Genomic DNA, 14465 nt, shown 5'->3' with positions numbered 1-14465 from the left:
TCCAGGAAGTGAAGGGGAGTACTTAGGGGGGGAGAAGAACACCGGGTATCTCTGTATGCGGATGATTTGTTGCTATATGTGGCGGACCCGGCGGAGGGGATGCCAGAGATAATGCGGATACTTGGGGAGTTTGGGGATTTTTCAGGGTATGAACTGAACATGGGGAAAAGTGAGCTATTTGTGGTGCATCCGGGGGAGCAGAGCAGAGAGATAGAGGATTTACCGTTGAGGAAGGTAACAAGGGACTTCCGGTACCTGGGGATCCAGATAGCCAAGAATTGGGGTACATTACATAGGCTTAATTTAACACGGTTGGTGGAACAGATGGAGAAGGATTTCAAGAGATGGGACATGGTGTCCCTGACATTGGCAGGTAGGGTGCAGGCGGTTAAAATGGTGGTCCTCCCGAGATTTCTTTTTGTGTTCCAGTGCCTCCCGGTGGTGGTCACAAAGGCTTTTTTCAAAAGAATTGAGAAGAGCATTATGAGTTTTGTGTGGGCTGGGAAGACCCCGAGAGTGAGGCGGGGATTCTTGCAGCGTAGTAGGGACAGGAGGGGGCTGGCACTACCGAGCCTAAGTGAGTACTACTGGGCCGCCAATGTTTCAATGGTGTGTAAGTGGATGGGAGAAGGGGAGGGAGCGGCGTGGAAGAGATTGGAGAGGGCGTCCTGCAGGGGGACTAGCCTGCAAGCAATGGTGACGGCGCCGTTGCCGTTCTCACCAAAGAAATACACCACAAGCCCGGTGGTGGTGGCTACATTGAAAATTTGGGGGCAGTGGAGACGGCATAGGGGAGGGACGGGAGCTTCGGTGCGGTCCCGATAAGAAACAATCATAGGTTCGTTCCGGGGAGAATGGATGGGGGATTTGGAGCATGGCAAAGAGCTGGGGTAGTACAATTAAGAGATCTATTTGTAGATGGGACGTTTGCTAGTCTGGGAGCGCTGACGGAGAAATATGGGTTGCCCCAAGGGAATGCATTTCGGTATATGCAATTGAGGGCTTTTGTGAGGTAACAGGTGAGGGAATTCCCGCAGCTCCCGACGCAGGAAGTGCAGGATAGAGTGATCTCAGAGACATGGGTGGGGGACGGTAAGGTGGCGGACATATACAGGGAGATGAGGGACGAGGGGGAGATCATGATAGATGAGCTGAAAGGGAAATGGGAAGAAGAACTGGGGGAGGAGATTGAGGAGGGGCTGTGGGCTGATGCCCTACGTAGGGTAAACTCATCGTCCTCGTGTGCCAGGCTAAGCCTGATACAATTTAAGGTGCTACACAGGGCGCATATGACTGGAGCACGGCTTAGTAAATTTTTTGGGGTAGAGGATAGGTGTGCGAGATGCTCGAGAGGCCCAGCGAATCACACCCACATGTTCTGGTCATGCATGGCACTACAGGGGTTCTGGGTGGGGGTGGCAAAGGTGCTTTTGAAGGTGGTGGGGGTCCGGGTCGAACCAAGCTGGGGGTTGGCTATATTTGGGGTTGCAGAAGAGCCGGAAGTGCAGGAGGCGAGAGAGGCTGACGTGTTGGCCTTTGCGTCCCTTGTAGCCCGGCGCAGGATATTGTTAATGTGGAAGGAAGCCAAACTGGAGACCTGGATAACCGATATGGCAGGGTTCATAAAGTTAGAACGGATTAAGTTCGTGTTAAAGGGTTCGGCCCAAGGGTTCACCAGGCGGTGGCAACCGTTCGTCGACTACCTCACAGAAAGATAGAGGGAATGGAAAAGAAGTAGACAACAGCAGCAACCCAGGGGGGAGGGGGGGGGGAAGGGCGGGGGGAGGAATCGGACGGACTCGCAGGGATGTTATTGTATATGTATAGGTATTTGGTATATGTAATTGTATATTGGATTATATTTTTGGAGTATTTATTTTGGACAAGGCAGTTGCCATTTAGTTTTGTTTTTTGTTTTTGTTTATATATTACTTATTTATCTGTTTAAAACTGGCCACGGTTATTTATATTGCTTTATTGTTGTGTAAAAGAAACACTACGTATTGTTATGTTTGGCCAAAAAACTTGAATAAAATACATTTTAAAAAAAAGCTGATCAGAGCTGATTTTATATTAAATCATGTATTTAACCCTATATTAAAAACTGATGACTGATGAAGTCAATTATCTCTTGTAAACCATTACTTATTGCAATAATGTTTTTCAACCAGTATTACAGACATTATCTTTGTAAGAGTCCAGATGCAGTGGCCTTGTCTGGAGATAAGCTTTGCAACTAAGGGAGGATATTGCTTGACAAGAGGCCTTGCCAAGAGGGGAAGCTGGTGTTTTTCTGGAGATAGCTACCGGAGGTATCAACCTCGTATCTTTAGAAACAAGTGCCCTGCTGGACCTCCCTAGAAACCAAGGTCTTGCCGATCAAGAGAGAGACTGTTCTTTATCTCAAAATAACTGGGGAGTCAATCTATTTTTCAGAAGCAAATGCTCTGCAAAAAACTCTCCAGAATTCCCTAAGTAAGAAAAGGATATAAATGTTTAAGAACAGGCTGCGAAAGTTAGAGTTTCACTTGGAGAGCTGTTTAAGAGATTGCTGGGTGTTTATTTGACCAAGCTGCTATCTCGACTCGTAGGGTTCTGCTCATTGATTGCGTATCGAATTCTGAGGCCACTAGTTGATGTAAGTATGAGATGCTTATAGCTTAAGCAATTATATAGTTAGGGTAGGGAAGTCACAGGCTAACTCATAAGATATCCCGTATTTGTCAAACTGTATAATTTATCAAAAATACTTGTATTGCCTTTTTTCTTTAAATAAATTGTGTATATATTTTACCATACAGATCCGTGTCTATTTTAATAAATAAGAGCGACATTTAACTAAGACTCATCATATTCTCACTCTTTGAGGCTATCTGAAGGGTCACTTAACCATGCCTGGCTCTCAAGAATTAGAAATATTTAGTTGAAGTGAAGGAAAAGATAACAATCTAAGTCACAGTCTATCCTGTACACTGAACGGAGTGAAAGCAAGGCACATTGTGGATACTATAATTAGAACTCCCAAATAGCGAGCCTTACTTTAGATATTCACAAGACCTTGCCCAGTAGCTTACAACCTCGACTAATCAGGAAGATCTTAGATAGAATACTCCTCGACTGTCACAGCCCTCCCCAACATTGACGCTGCCTGCCTTGGATGAGCACAAACATTTACACAAAAACAAGAGGAACAGAAAAGATCACTGTACATCTCTCACCATGTCTAACTCTCACTGCAAATATTGACCAACTGTTGGGAGCCATGCCAGTTGTCCATTGAGTTGCACAAAAACGTGCATCACCAACACAATGTCAATAGGCTCCCGCCTCCTAAAGATTTAAATTAACCTGGAACACATTAGTGCCAAGGGCCTGGAACACTGAGCACCAAAGCAAGAGCCACATATTGTACATTGATGCACTCCTTTGATGAAGCGTCAAATATAGGTTCACTCCTGGGATTGCGCATACGCGGGGTTCCTGATCCGCAATCCGCCTGCTGAGAGGTGCTCAAAACAATTCCTAAAAGTGAGGAATGGAGGGGAAAAAAATGAGAAATCAAATTGCCCTATATCAGCTCATGTCACTGAACATCAGCTGTTATATGGCAGCACGGTAGCACAGTGGCTAGCATTGTGGCTTCACAGCGCCAGGGTCCCAGGTTTGATTCCCCGCTGGGTCACTGTCTGTGAGGAGTCTGCACGTTCTCCCAGTGTCTGCGTGGGTTTCCTCCGGGTGCTCCGGTTTCCTCCCACAGTCCAATGATGCCGATTAGGTGGATTGGCCATGGTTCATTGCCCTTAGTGTCCAAAAAGGTTAGGAGGGGTTATTGGGTTACGGGGATAGGGTAGAAGTGAGGGCTTAAGTGGGTCGGTGCAGACTTGATGGGTCGAATGGCCTCCTTCTGCACTGTATGTTCTATGTTATGACAAGACAGTGGTAATTCCAAGAGTTTTAAGACTCAATATATTTCAATGTTTGCACCAAGGATGTTTGGACATCACAAAATGTTGAGCCAGAGTTAGACACTATGTTTGGTGGTCAGGTCTCTCAGAGTCACTGGAAGAGATCATAGCAAACTGTATTATCTGTGTTATTCATCGCCAGGAGACAAGGGAACAGTTGATGTCATCTTCCTTTCATTAAGGCTCTGGGAGTGTTTGGGATGGACCATTTTGGTGAAATGTCCTTGATCGTAGTAGACTACTATTCAAAATGGATAGAGGTCAAGTAACTGCAGGGTCACAGAACTGGAGCAGTGAATATATCGCTGAAGGAGATAATGTGCAAGACATAGAATCTCAGACCTTGTAAGCTCAAGACAGTGGACTGCAGTTTGCTAATGAATATGCGCCATATTGATTTATATATACTGTCAGTCCACCTTGAGACCCTTAAAGTCAATGGTGAAGCTGGAAGACGAGTGCAAACCATGAAAACATTGCTGAAGAAGAACAACTACATCCAACTTGCACTTCTGAACTATCGTTCAACTCCACTCCAAAATGTTGTGGCACCGTGTGAACTCCCTATTGGGAAGAAGACGGAGAACCCACCTACACCCTCTCCCACACACTCATTCTGTGAGTAAAAGCTGATGTCCTGGACAAAGTTAGGGAGAAAGCAGATGAATATCATTCCAGTGTAGCCACCTGAGTTGGCCACTTCCCGACTTAAAATGGAGAACAGCAAAGGCGGAAGGGAAATTCAACCAACACAGGCAAAAATTAGCAGGTGTAAGTTTACTGTGTATTACACTCCTCTGCAAAAACCCAGACAGCATCGATACAAGCAGCCATCTGCAGAGTAATGTAGCAGCCATCTACATAGTAATGAGCGATCCCCGGGAACAATCAAAACATTTTGAGGTAAACAAAGCCAAGCCAGACTCCTTGGCGCCAGCAGGTGCCAACACAAAAGAGGTTAACGGACACTTAAAACCGCCCAACGATCAGGGAACCGCTCCAGTATTGGAGAAATCGAACCAAGCAATTGGAACGAAGTCCAATCACTTGAAACCAGGTAAGGGGTCCGCCCCGAAAGGTGGGAAGCCCCTGGGGACTATAAAGTAAAGCCCCAAGTTCAAATCGTCCTTCCTGACAGGGTCACTCAGCAACGCAAACCAACCCTTGACAGTGACCTGTCCAGCTGCCTCCAAAGAACGTAAGTTTCAAGTCAACACTCGCTACGAGATACGCACTCCTAGCTACCAGTCCATACCAGCTTTTGACTTCCACAGACTCAGAACCCGAACGAAAGGCCATTTCTTCCCCTGACCTGGTGGGCCAGTCCGAAGCTAAGTATAGGCCTGTTAGTGATAGAAATAGCTTAGAAAGTAGAGTTTACGCATGAGTAGTGATTTACTGTGCATAATAAATATATTTTGATTTGAATCTTACTAATTGGTGTATTGAGTTATTGATCATTACTCAAACTTGAACCTCGTGGCGGTATCATAAAGATACCTGGCGACTCTAGAGCAAAGGTTATAAAACAGAGCCAATTGAACCAACCAAAAGTTAGCAACATATTGCTGGCGACATCCTGACGGGACCCGATCTAGAAGTGGCTTAACCACTCCGGGAGAACCCAAAAATTTGAATTAGAAATCCAATTGGGAACAGAAAAACCACAAGTGTTCAAGCAGTTCTGATCAATCCTCATAATTCGGAAGTGTGTTAAATGCATGCGTAACTAACAGGGCGATAAGGTAATACTGATAGATTTTTTGTTGCGACAAAACTGTCGGGAGTTTGTATTTCAGAAAATAGCGAAAGCCGTACCCGTAATTACAGCACCGCCTTAGTCCCCCTCGTTCCAAATTTAAGAAAGCATTCAGATAGGAAAGATGGCAACTCCAAAATGTTGTGGCACCGTGTGAACTCCTAATGGGAAGAAGACTGAGAACCCACCTACCCTATGTTGCTAATTGTGTTTCTCTTAATTTGGCTCTGAAGATGGTGGCCAATATGGTCGCCTTCCTTAATTCTAATTACGTTTTGTTCTAGAGTCGCCAGGTATCTCTCGATACCGCCGCAAGGTTCAAAACCGAATACTGATCAAAGACTCGATACAGCTGTTAGTTAGTTCAGACTCAATGCTCATTTATTTACACACACAGTCAAATACACTCATGCACAAACTCTACAGACTAAACTATCACTACTGCTCAAGCATATACTTAGCTTCAGGCGCCCACTCGGTCAGAGGAACAATGGCCGTTGTTCGGTTCTGAGGCTGCTGGGGTGGAACTGGTATGGAATAACAGCTAAGAGCGTCTGTCTGGTAGCGTGCGTTGACCTTGGACTTACTTGTTCTGATGCAGCTTTGGCAGGTCTCTCCTCAGTGAGAGCTGGAGCCAAGAGAGCGATTCTCTCTTGCGGTATCCTTCTTATACCCAAAAGGGGCTTTGCGTGCTTTTGGGCGGGCCTTGAACTTGGCCCCAATTAAGTGGGCCATTTCCCTATCGTTCCTATCGATTTCCTCCAACAAAGGGGTGGGTGCCCTGATGGCTGGGCGTGTCCTAGGTAACCGTTGGCCTGCTTTGTTCTGGTCACTGCTGGCGCCGGGGTGTCTGCCTCGGTATTGTTTACTTAAATGTTACTCTTTTGTCCCCGGGGATGGCTCATTAGTATGGTAATGGTTTTGCAGTTTCGGTCTTGTCTGGGAGCTGTGGCTCCAATCATCAGACAAACCCTGCACCTGCTTGCTTTCTTAGTATTGTCCATTTTCCCTGCAATCTTTGCAAAGTGTCCATTTTGTAATCGGGAAGTGGCCATCCCAGATGGCTACAATTCTCTCCATTCTGTGAATAAAAGTCTCACCAAAGCCCTTTCCAAATGTAACAAAACCTACTTATTTTTGCATTCATAGAATCATAGAATTTACAGTGCAGAATGAGGCCATTCGGCCCATCGAGTCTGCACCTGCTCTTGGAAAGAGCACCCTACCCAAGCCCACGCCTCCACCCTATCCCCATAACTCAGTAACCCCACCCAACACTAAGGGCAAGTTTGGACACTAAGAGCAATTTAGTATGGCCAATCCACCCAACCTGAACATCTTTGAACTGTGGGAGGAAACCAGAGCACCCGGAGGAAAGCCACGCACACACGGGGAGGATGTGCAGACTCCACACAGACAGTGACCCAAGCCGGGATTCGAACCTGGAACCCTGACGCTGTGAAGCAATTGTGCAAACTACTATGCTGGAATGATTCCAGCATTCCAATCCCCTTGTAATAAAGGCCAACACGCCATTTACCTTCCTATTTGTTTGCTGTACTTTCATGCTATTCTGTGTTCCTTATACGAGTACAACCCAGTTCCTCTGAACGTCAAGTTTTAGAAGTTTCATACTTTAAAAAAAATTTCATTTTTTTTTTAACCAAAGCGAATAACCTCATATTGCCTACTCCACACCGCCATGTATTCCACTGCCACGTTGTTACCTGCTCACTTGACCTGTCACTATATCTTTGCAGCCATGGAGGAGGGAGTGAAGTGGATTGGAATGGGAGGAGAAAAAAAAGTGTCGAGGGCAAATTGCCACAGGCAATTCGAGCAAAAATTTCAAAAGCTCGCACAGCCTGCACTGAATTCGAAGGAATCACACCATTTGGGTCCAGTGACCTGAGTGAGGTCATGTGTGTTTTTCCATGAACAGTTCAGTGAAACGGTGGTACTGTTCAGGCTCCATTTACAGGCTAGTTTGACGTGGACCCACAACTAAGAGCCCACAACAGCCTGGGGGTGCAGTGTGCAGATTGGAAAAACGAACATCAAATCTTTTTAAAAGAAGCCAATAGCACAGCCCGAAAGCCTTCCGAGTTTTACAAGTGAAACAGAGCTGCCAAGAGCCATTCTGTCTGGCTTGAAAACGAAACCTACTGCAATGTGCAGCACTGGTACAATCAGGCACAGCTTCACATATTTAGCTCGGTGAAGATGACTCTACTAACATTCCCCCAACACCTCGGAATCAACTGAGCATTCAACCCAGCCACCCTACACATTCTCTGGAATGGTATTTGTGCAGTTCTGTTTAATGGACAAGGGGCTCGACATTATCACATTCAGCATTAAGCCTGTACTGAAAACCAGGACTGCACTGCCATTCGAACCTGTCCAAGGAAAGGGTTACAGCGAAAACAATTAAGGCAAGCAACAGCAGAAAATCCACAAAAATGTACTGGATATTTTAACTTAACCAGAATTTGTAACAACAATCATAATTTAGACAAATACCCTAATGAACAGCTCAGAGGAAGAGGCCTGCAAACCACTTTCACCAACCTCAGTGAAATGAATATACAGGAAGTACAAGCAGGAAGGTGGAGCTACATTTCATTCCAGTCATCTTTTAAAGGGAAATTGTCCATTTAAAGCGCAGTAACTTTGGCTCTGAGTCAAGTCATATGCAAAACACAGACACACTATTATGAGTGCTGTAACATAATCTGAGGAGAGAATTAAGTGAATTTACTCTGCTCATTGAAATGTCTGGAGAATATTGGTTGAATTCTGGCTCACGTACCATAAATATCTATTGCTGCGTTGAACGTCTCTTCCATTTTCTGCTGAAATGATTCGATGTGAAACAAATTGGGAGCATTCTGAAGCTAGTAATGAGTGGGCATTGCACACACACCTCTCCCACCACTCAACCACACAGCCCCTGCCGTTCTATCACCAGCACTGGTCTACCCCTAAATCAGCACGAGATGACAATCACATTCATGCATGGTCAGGACGATGGAGTTGTAGCGCACAAAGACTCCGTGAGACGAATAGAGTGAAGTCGATGAGGCTGTATTAAGCGTGTCTGTTCCCCCGCAGCTCGATAGTAGAATGGCCTGCGGGGGAGGACTCCGGCTTCTTATACTCCGCCTTCAGGGCGGAGCTAGAGGTCAACGGCCAACCAGGACCCGGGATCTGTCAGCCAATGACATTAGGGCTTCCAGTCCCACATGACCCCCAATACATACTACCACATTCACCCCTTGTCAAAAATGAACCCGGCGGGGTGATGCTTCGTATGGTGGTAAGGGTTTACAGGGCTGGTCCTGGGAGGAAAAAAACATTCACATGGCAATACAGTATTGTACAATTTTGTCCTGTTTCAACTATTTACAGAAGGTATAGGGAGAAAAGCAAAATGTTCTTGTGAAAAGTCCATATTTTGATTTACATCGACGCCACGAGTCGGTCGGGCGGTCTGGTCGTCCGTGTCGATCGCCTCGGCCCCGGTGGTGGTGGTGGTGCTTGTACCGGTGTTGTCGTCTCCGGGAGCCTTACGGTTTCAGCTTGGGCTTTATTCTTGGTCGGGCCTGAGGGGAGGGGAACCGATCCTCCTGGGAAGGGGGCGGTAGCGGGGTGCGGCGGTGGCAGGAAGGGGGGGGTTGGGTGAATGGTGTCGAGGGGGTGTGTGTGTTGCCGGCGGGCGCCAGATCCCGCAGGGAGACCGTGTCCTGTCGGCCGTCGGGGTACTCCACGTAAGCGTACTGCGGGTTCGCGTGGAGGAGGTGAACCCTTTCGACCAACGGGTCCGCCTTATGTGCCCGCACATGCTTTCGGAGCAAGATGGGTCCTGGGGCCGCCAGCCAGGTCGGCAGCGACGTTCCAGAGAAGGACCTCCTAGGGAAGACAAGGAGACGCTCATGAGGCGTTTGATTAGTGCTCGTACATAATAGCGACCGGATGGAGTGGAGAGCGTCCGGGAGGACCTCCTGCCACCGTGAAACTGGGAGGTCCCTGGACCGTAGGGCCAGTAGGACGGTCTTCCAGACCGTGCCGTTCTCCCTCTCTACTTGCCCGTTCCCCCGGGGGTTGTAGCTGGTCATCCTGCTTGAGGCTATGCCCTTGCTGAGCAGGAACTGGCGCAGCTCGTCACTCATGAAAGAGGACCCCCTGTCGCTGTGGACGTATGCGGGGCAACCGAACAGTGTGAAGGTGGTGTTCAGGGCTTTAATGACTGTGGCCGCGGTCATGTCAGAGCAGGGAATGGCGAATGGGAAGCGGGAGTATTCGTCCACCACATTAAGAAAATATGTGTTGCGGTCGGTGGAGGGGAGGGACTCGTCGTTGGCGCGCATCGTGGCCTTTGCGATATCCGCTTTGATGCGGCTGAAGGCCTGGCAAGCCTCTGTCGACAGAGGGAAGGTCGTGGTCTGTATTAGGGGGTGGGCCTTGTCTGCGTACTGGGGGACCCACTGGGCGTAGTATGAAAAGAACCCCAGGCAGCGTTTCAGGGCTTTTGGGCAGTGCGGGAGGGGGAATTCCATGAGGGCGCGCATACGTTCGGGGTCGGGGCCTATTATCCCATTGCGCACTACGTAGCCCAGAATGGCTAGCCGATTGGTGCTAAAAACGCACTTGTCCTCGTTGTACGTGAGGTTCAATGCTTTGGCGGTCTGGAGGAATTTTTGGAGGTTGGCGTCGTGGTCCTGCTGGTCGTGGCCGCAGATGGTTACATTGTCGAGATACGGGAACGTGGCCCGCAACCCATGTTGATCAACCATTCGGTCCATCTCCCGTTGGAAGACCGAGACCCCGTTTGTGACGCCAAAAGGGACCCTTAGGAAATGGTATAATCGCCCGTCTGCCTCGAAGGCTGTGTACTTGCGGTCACTTGGGCGGATGGGGAGCTGATGGTAGGCGGACTTGAGGTCCACGGTGGAGAAGACTTTATATTGGGCAATCCGATTGACCATGTCGGATATGCGGGGGAGAGGGTACGCGTCTAGTTGTGTGTACCTGTTGATGGTCTGGCTATAGTCTATGACCATCCTTTGTTTCTCCCCTGTCTTCACTACTACCACCTGCGCTCTCCAGGGACTATTGCTGGCCTGGATTATGCCCTCCTTTAATAGCTGCTGGACTTCGGACCGAATGAAGGTCCGGTCCTGGGCGCTGTACCGTCTGCTCCTAGTGGCGACGGGTTTGCAATCCGGGGTGAGGTTCGCAAACAAGGACGGGGGTTGCACCTTGAGGGTTGCGAGGCCGCAGATAGTGAGTGGGGGTATTGGGCCGCCGAATTTGAACGTAAGGCTCTGTAGATTGCATCGGAAATCTAATCCCAGTAAGGTGGGGGCGCAGAGTTGGGGAAGGACGTTTAGTTTGTAGTTTTTGAACTCCCTCCCCTGCACCGTTAGGGTAACAATGCAGAATCCTTGGATCTGTACGGAGTGGGATCCTGCAGCTAAGGAAATCTTTTGTGCGCTGGGATAGGTGGTCAAGGAACAGCGTCTTACCGTGTCGGGGTGGATAAAGCTCTCCGTGCTCCCGGAGTCGACTAGGCATGGTGTCTCGTGGCCGTTTATTAGCTCCGTTGTCGTCGTCGTCTGGAGTGTCCGGGGCCGAGCTTGATCGAGCGTAATTGAAGCGAGACGTGGTTGTAGTAGTGGAGTGGGGTCCGTTGTTGCCGTCCAAGATGGCGTCGGGGATGAACAAAATGGCCACCCCCATACATCGCACGTGGCTGGGGGGTCACAAGATGGCGGCGGGGTCGACAAAATGGCCGCCCCCACGCGTCGTAGAGGTTTGGGGTGGTCCAAGATGGCGGCGCCCTTCCTCCCCTCGTGGTAGCCGGGACCCAAAATGGCGGCGTCTGCAGGTCGCACATGGGGCGCTGGGGGGCTTGGGAGCGTTAGGACCGCGCGGGGCTCCCTCCTCTCCGGGGACAGCGGTGGTCGAGACCCAAGTTGGTAGCGCCGGCGGGTCAGACGTGGAGCGCGGGGGGGGGGGTTAGGGGGGCGTTAGAGACGGCCAGAACTCCCTCTTCTCCGTGGGGAGTGGTGGTCGGGACCCAAAGTGGTAGCGCCGGCGGGTCATACATGGGGTGCGGGGGGGGGGGGGGGTTGGGGAGCGTAAGCGGCGTGCAGGGCTCCCTGTTCTCCCGGGACCGCGGTGGTCGGGACCCAGAGCGGCTGCGCCAGCGGGTGGGGAGCGTAAACGGCTTGCAGGGCTCCCTGTTCTCCCGGGACAGCGGTGACCTCGCGGGACCGGCACTCAACCGCAAAATGGCCCTTTTTTCCGCAGCTCTTGCAGATCGCTGCGCGGGCCGGGCAGCGCTGCCGGGGGTGTTTCGCCTGGCCGCAGAAATAGCAGCGGGCGCCCCCGATGCGACTTGGCGTTTGGACCGCGCAAGCCTGTGGGGTGTCCGGGGGGGGGGTGGGTTTGTCGCGACGGGTACGTACGGAGCCCAATGGGCTGCCGCGCGGTCGGGGCCGAAGGCGCGGGTATTACGCGCGGCCACGTCTAGGGAGGCTGCTAGGGCCCGGGCCTCTGAGAGTCCTAGCGACTCTCTTTCTAGAAGTCTTTGGCGGATTTGGGAGGAATTCATACCTGCCACAAAAGCATCGCGCATTAACATGTCCGTGTGTTCATTTGCGTTCACCGAAGGGCAGCTGCAGGCTCGTCCCAAAATAAGCAGCGCGGCGTAGAATTCGTCCATCGATTCTCCGGGACCTTGCCGTCTCGTCGCTAGCTGGTAGCGAGCGTAGATTTGGTTAACTGGGCGGACATGAGACTTTTCAGTGCTGCGAACGCCGTCTGGAAATCCTCCGAGTCTTCGATGGGGGAGAAGATCTCCGTGCTCACCCTCGAGTGCAGGACCTGTAGTTTTTGGTCTTCTGTGACCCGGCCGGTGGCCGTTCTGAGGTAGGCCTCGAAACAAGTCTGCCAGTGCTTGAAGGCTGCTGCCGCGTTCACTGCGTGGGGGCTGATCCTCAGGCATTCCGGAATGATCCTGAGCTCCATAGTCCTTTTTTTTTTTTAGGCACGCTTAATAAATTGTAGCGCACAAAGACTCCGTGAGACGAATAGAGTGAAGTCGATGAGGCTTTATTAAGCGTGTCTGTTCCCCCGCAGCTCGATAGTAGAATGGCCTGCGGGGGAGGACTCCGGCTTCTTATACTCCGCCTTCAGGGCGGAGCTAGAGGTCAACGGCCAACCATCTGATGCTGGGACCTGATGCCTATTATTGAGGCAGGACAGGGGAAACTTTACTTTGGGCACAATTCAACTAATTGGGAACCAAGTCCCACAGCAAGAGGGTTTAACCGTGTGTTTCCCGTACTCGAGGCACCGAGAAACACATGCGCGCGGCCAAGGCCGCACATAGCCCCATTTTGTACACTGGGGAGCTCCGTTCACTGGAACTCCCCAGTGTAGCGAGACGTGTCCCAATCTCTGAGGCCCCCGAAGCGACCCCTGACCCTCTCCAACCTGAACACAGTATGGGAGTGTCCCCAGACCCCCCCCCCCCCCTCCCGCTCAACACTTCCCCCACAACCCGCGCAGGGCACTCCCAGCCCGATTGCACGCATGCAAAAAATGCCAGCTTGGCACCTTGGAAGTGCCAACCTGGCACCCTGACATTGGATCTCGAGAGGCGTTGCGAGCCGGGTAGATCCCAGGAGTGGGATCTCCCGGCTTTTATTGGCCATGCTGTGCCACGCAGAGCTGCTTTTCGAGCGCAACATGGCCATTGGATCGTGCCCAAATTGTCTAATTGGGTCATCTGAACTGGGTGTGTTTGATGCTCTCATTTGGGTGCTTGGGGTTAGCAGCGTATGTAACAGGAAATACTGCCTGCCTAGTGGTTAGCAATTACAGACTGGTATCAGTGAGGTTAGAAACACTCAAGTCGACCCCTACACCATGAGCATGTATGTGTAAGGTCCGCCATTGCAGAGTCGCAGCTAGCTTTTCTTTGCAGTAGGTCTTGCAAAGCAGTTTGAGTGTATCCACATTTAGAGATGAATGCAAGAATTACTACTAGTATTGTTAAGGTGTAGCTTCGTTGGGGTTGGAATAATCGTATAAATAAGGTTTTGATATTCATTATTAACATAGCCTCTTAAATAAAACTATAAATTTCCATCGATAAAACTCAGACTGCCCCAGATACAGTGCATATAAAGATCATCACACCAATAACTTGGTCATTCTGTATCATTATTTCAAGAGAGGCTCTCTGGACTGTTCCAGGAAAATAATCTTCCTCAGTACTTCTTAATGCTGATTCTTTTCAGCATGAATGCACTGGGAGTGTGGGAGAGGGGAGGTAATGGGCTGGTATTGTCACTGGATCAGTGAACCAGAGACTCAGAGTATTCCTCTGGGGACCTAGCTTCCAGTCCCACACAGCAAATGGAATTCAAAGTCAAATGATGACCATAAAACTATCATTGATTGTCGTAAAAACGCATCTGGCTCACTAATGTCCTTCAGGGGAGGAAAGAATGAAATCTGCCCTCCTTAACTGGTCTGACCTACATGTTTCTCCAGATCCACAGCAATGTGGTTGACTCTTTAAAGCCCTTGAAAATAGCACAGCAAGCCCCTCAGTTGTATCACAATTGCTGGAAAATCTTTAAGGAGTGAAATCAGATGGTCCACCTGGCATTGACCGGGGCACACAGCAATGGCAAAATCAGCCCTGTAGCTCCTGCAAAGTCCTC

General features: G+C 49.8%; 1 protein-coding gene across 4 annotated transcripts in view; it reads right to left on the bottom strand.

Moving 5' to 3' along the window:
• LOC140398483 (acyl-CoA-binding domain-containing protein 5-like) overlaps positions 1-8305 on the bottom strand; it is a 166557-nt gene extending 158252 nt beyond the window's left edge. For 3 of the 4 annotated variants that reach the window (XM_072487220.1, XM_072487221.1, XM_072487223.1), the window contains exon 1: positions 8248-8305. The gene's annotated coding sequence lies outside the window, so the exon portion shown is untranslated. The remainder of the gene's footprint in view (positions 1-8247) is intronic. The other variant, XM_072487222.1, reaches the window with a different exon arrangement.
• Between the last annotated feature and the right edge of the window lie 6160 nt (positions 8306-14465).

The sequence above is a fragment of the Scyliorhinus torazame genome, chromosome 21 (assembly GCF_047496885.1).
Source record: "Scyliorhinus torazame isolate Kashiwa2021f chromosome 21, sScyTor2.1, whole genome shotgun sequence".
NCBI classification, from domain to species: Eukaryota; Metazoa; Chordata; class Chondrichthyes; order Carcharhiniformes; family Scyliorhinidae; genus Scyliorhinus; species Scyliorhinus torazame.
The sequence above is the reverse complement of the archived record's forward strand: the minus strand, read 5'-3'. Positions and strand labels throughout refer to the sequence as shown.